Source organism: Echinops telfairi, unplaced genomic scaffold (genome assembly GCF_000313985.2).
Source record: "Echinops telfairi isolate 266 unplaced genomic scaffold, ASM31398v2 ScPeMD7_1;HRSCAF=3_0, whole genome shotgun sequence".
NCBI classification, from domain to species: Eukaryota; Metazoa; Chordata; class Mammalia; order Afrosoricida; family Tenrecidae; genus Echinops; species Echinops telfairi.
Window position 1 is genome coordinate 2,525,146 of NW_022103896.1, and position 4,661 is coordinate 2,529,806.

The 4,661-nt window shown below is 53.7% G+C and overlaps 1 protein-coding gene across 14 annotated transcripts in view; it reads left to right on the plus strand.

The window, feature by feature from the left end:
• The window catches only part of PTK2 (protein tyrosine kinase 2), a 145,147-nt gene that overhangs the window by 34,914 nt on the left and 105,572 nt on the right, over positions 1-4,661 (plus strand). The window lies entirely within an intron of this gene.

The window sequence follows — 4,661 nt, forward strand, 5'->3', positions numbered from 1 at the left end:
TGTTGGGGGAAAACAGCAACCAACCAGCAAACCCCTTGGTGGTGGTTGTGTCCGTGTGCGTTCTGACTCATCGTGGCCGTGCGTAACCGAACAAAACACCCACCCCGCATCCTCACAGTCACTGCTGTGCTGGGGAGGCTTGTTGGCAGCCATGGTGCCGAAGAACCATCTCATAAGGGGTCTCCCCTCTTTCCAAGCATGGTAATCCTTGTTCAGGGACTGCTCCCTGCTGTTGAACATGTGCAAAAGGATACGAAACAAGGTCTCACTGTCCTTGCTTCCTTTGGATCTGATGCTACGCGTATAATCCGAGAAGCTGAACTGCAGGAAGTTCATGGCACCCGGATTGCAGGAAGCTTGTTCGCAGATGCAGTCTGCAGAAGGAACAACTGGCTGCTGGCTGTGCCGACGACTGGACACACTTCCTGACAGGTGGTCACAGTCACAGGCTTCAGTACGATCCACCTGAGCCCAGACCGCAGAGGTCCTCCCACCCACCCAGGGGCTAAGGCACCCCTTCCAGGGTTTCCTGCAGTGCTGAAACTCTCATGGGAGTTAAGCAGCAGCCAGCGAGGTGTGAGTCCATCTCCAGCCACCCAGTGAGACTGCACGCTAGGCCTCAGCGCCTCGCACCCAGTGCTAAAGACTCTCATAAAGGATCCTGATGAAACGGGCCGTGCTCAGCGCATGCAGGTGTAGGCTGATGCTGTTTTTAACGGAGCCCAGTAGTGCATACCTTAGTTGCATACAGGTTTCTGCACCACCACAGTGTTCTACTGGTGGGTTTGTGTTAAATCGCATTGTCAATACATGCATTTCCTCCATTTTTGCTCCACAGGTGCCTGTCCCGGATCAGGCACAAGGACAACCTAGGAACACAGCAGCAAAGAAGACAGACTTGGGGGCTGGGGGCCACACACTGGCTCCACCCATGTCCTGCTGTACTCTGTGAATGCGTGGAGACTGGCCAGCAGCAGGAAGAGGGAGGTGGTGGCAACAGTGGCAACAAGGGGAGGCCCAGGCCGTGGTTGGGAATGGAGTGGCGGGTGTCCTCTACACAGTCACACTGGGCTCTAAGGGCCGGAGTGAGCACACAGCACGGCTTGTTCACGGGTGAGGGCGGTGTGGCGAGAGGCGTGAGGAGGGAGAAGCCGGTGTTGAGCAGAGACTACCGCCAAGTTACAGCTCAGCCTGTGGAAGACTTACAAAAATGATCCAAAACGCAGCTGAATGCAAAACTGGCTTTCTGACGGGACCCAGGAAGGGTCCGGAAAGGGGAAGAGCAGCAACAGCGGCATGGACAGGCTGAGCCGCAGGATGTGGGACTCCCGCCAGGTTTGAGGAGGCAGATCTGGGGGTGACCAGGACTGGTTCATAGTGGACAACCGCGTGCTGAAGACCCAGCGCAGCCCAACGGCCAGTGGCAGCAAGGCGGGCCATGGGGCATCACTGTGCATGCCAGTCACCCAGTCTTCGGCCGTGAGGTTGACCACAGGTGTGCATGGCATCAGGGACGGGCGATATGGACGAATCTTGGCGCTGTGGCCTTGTGTGAAAAGGGGCGCCTGTGTGAGAGGCTGCTGACTCTCACGTTTCAGGAGCCCATTTCCTGTTAAACATGTTACCGCATGTGGCAGTTACGTAGTTACTACACACGAGTGTGTCTGGACACACCGCAGCTACACATAGGAAGCACATCCTAGAAGATGACAAACAGCACAGGAAGTAAAAGGCCGTACAAACGTTGAAAGACCTGTTAGGGACATATATGTATGTGTTTGTATGAGGGGCCCTATGGGAAATACACCCCAGGGAGCATTAAACTCAAAGGAAATTGAGCTTCCTCCAGGGTTGGCAGTCCCCTCACACAGGGCCCCAAAGGAACTCCTGTTGGAACTGGAAGTTCTGAGACAGTTTGGAAATCACGCCTGCCCAGGAGCAGGCCGGAGTGCCCTTAACCAACCTCTGGGCTCCTGGGATTGCTGGCTGTGTAGCGATATTTGCTGAGACGAGTTAGGAAGGCCAAGCTTAGAACGCAGCCCTGGTGGGCACCACGAGATCCCGAGACTCCCTCGGGCTGGCCGCCTGTTCTTCCTGGCTGTAAAGTCTGTGTGCACCCCATTCGCCAGTTGCTCATTGTGCACGCGCACAGTCTGGCCCGTCCAGCATCCAGCACTTAGATCACGAGCTTGATTTGTTCCCTAGCTTTCTGGAAGTGTCTGCTCGGGTCGTGTGCTGCTGTCTGGGCTGGGGGGCTTTGGAGGAACAGCCTGGTGTGCAGTGGTCTGGCGAGGGCCCTCCCCTCCAGCGTGAGAGGGATGGGGGCGAGCCTTTTCCAGAGCCCTGCCTCTCTGAGCACCCGGCACAGAGCATCTTGTCTTGGTTCTCTGGACGTGGCTCCCCGCCTCATGCTGTGCTCCTCTGCCCTACAGCCTCTCTGCAAAGAGACTGTTTTCCTCCTCGGCCTTTGCAGGAGAAAAAAGGTCCTTCACACAGAAGAAAGTCCTTCTTTTCCAAAGGAGACAGCAGCAGAAGAAAATGCTGTGCTGACTTTGCACTTGAGAGGGCCTGCGGGGACTTCAGCCGGAGGAGGAGTATGGGTACAGAAGTCCAGCAGAAGGGAAGGGCCCTACAATGGGCGCTGGTCTCCCAGGCCAGAGGAAGCGGTCCTCTGGCCAAAGACAGAAGAGCAAGCACTTGCAGTGGGTAAGGGGTACGCAAATCCCCGCTGCTCCAGGAGAGCTGACTGCCCTGGGTCAGTTCTGCAGGTTGGGGTTTACCAGCTCATTTATTCCTCACGGCGTCCTTCTGAGGAAACTGAGGCACGGAGCAGGGATGGCCTTAGCGCCAGTTCTGTCCCAGCAGGTGTTCCCCAGAGGCCGTTCCTCTCTGCTCCCACAGGTCTGAGTAAACTGCTCATCACAATTCCTGCCATAGCCTTAATGTCATCAACTTGGGGGCAACTAGTATTTTTGTGGGGCTGTGTGTGTGCAGAAGTCAGCTGTTAGCTCTTGGGCCAGTTTCCTTATCTTTAAAATAGGAATAACATTAATCCCATAAGCACCTTGGTTGGATGATCTGCCTGACTTCTGAATGCCCATCCATGAAACTGACCAGGTAGTCTGTTGCTTAGCATTTTCCGAGTCTGCCATGTGCGACTAATTCTACTTCTGTTCTCTTGATTATTACACCGAGAAGCAAGCCCAGCAAGTCCTAACTTAAAAATACACGGAATCGTGTGACCTCCTACAAGGAATTAGCTGATACAGATAAATACCTGCAGTACTAGAAGCTCTTTGAGAGCGAAACTGATATGGCACCTAATTGCTTTGCAGTTGTTCGTTTTACTAGGATGGACATGATCAGCTGAACACGTGTGTGGGCGTGTGTCCCTATATGCTTTTCACCTTTCCATGAACTGACAGACAGACTGCGCTCTCTGCAGGGCTGATGGCTTTCTTCAGCGCCGCCTTTGGACTGAAAAAGAAACCTTTGTGACCACCTTCAGGACAGAAATGGAAGCCCCGAAGCTGGAGGAGGGAGGGGCAGGAAGACAAACCTTCTCCCTCACCTGAAGCGGGTTCTGGACGCTAGCAACCCTGGGTTGATCTGTCGCCCGAATCTGGGACCACTCACATTTTATTTAGCCCGTGATGAAAGCATATACTTTGTAATAAGATCACAAGCCATCTCACCCGGAAGGAATGTGCTCCCCTTTAAAGAGAAGAAAAGATCCACTAAGGAGACTAAATGGTCCCTGCTTCATCACCAGCAAAACTGGGAGGTGTGGGGGTTGGGCAGGGGTACCGGACGGGTGGGAGCCTGGTCATGAAGACGTGGACACACTGCAAGTGTTGTGCCAGTGTCGTGGAGGAGCGGTCTGTGCAACCGTGGTTCAGTGGGAATCTAATATATGTATAAATATATATGTATAAAAGACATTTTTTAAAAGAATGATTTTTTTTTTCTCTTATGAGCAAACTGTATTTTTAAAAGTCACATAATAAAACTTTTTAGGGGCGGAATAGATATCTTTGTAACCTTCGAGTAAGAAGAAACTGAGGTATTTTATAAACACACCATGAAAAGAGTTTACTAAGAAGTTGAAGACTGCATTAAAAATGTAAGAGCGTTTCCTCTTCCAAAGATACCATGACGAGCATGAGAGGCCAGCGTGGGTGGGACAGAAGCACCCCCTCCCCCAGCACCTGTGGAGAGCACTGACGTTCGCTATGGGACCATTGCCCACAGGCTCAGTAAGCACCAACAGGTGCCCAGCTCCTAAGCCCTGTGGGAAGTGCTGGGGCTAAATACCCCATGTCCTGAGACCGGGTCTGGGGACTACCAGGTCGGGGGTGGGGATGAAGCACATCCAGAGCACCCCCACTGCGGGGACTGCCACACAGACTGCCTCCTGGGCAGCTGCTTGCTGGTTAGTAAGGTCAGCCAAGGCCCTGCCCCTTGTCCACGTAGCATCCAGTGGCCCCGTGCTGAGGTGCATGTTTGACAGAAAGGTGTTCGTTGTTCGACAGAAGGCTCGCTTAAGGCTGTTCAGATAGTGTTCTTCCTCTAGTCCCCAGTAGGGAACCCCTAAGGGGCCCCAGCAGAGACGTGCACTGTCAGCCAGTGCCTCCGGGCCATGGAGCAGCTGTGAGGGTGGA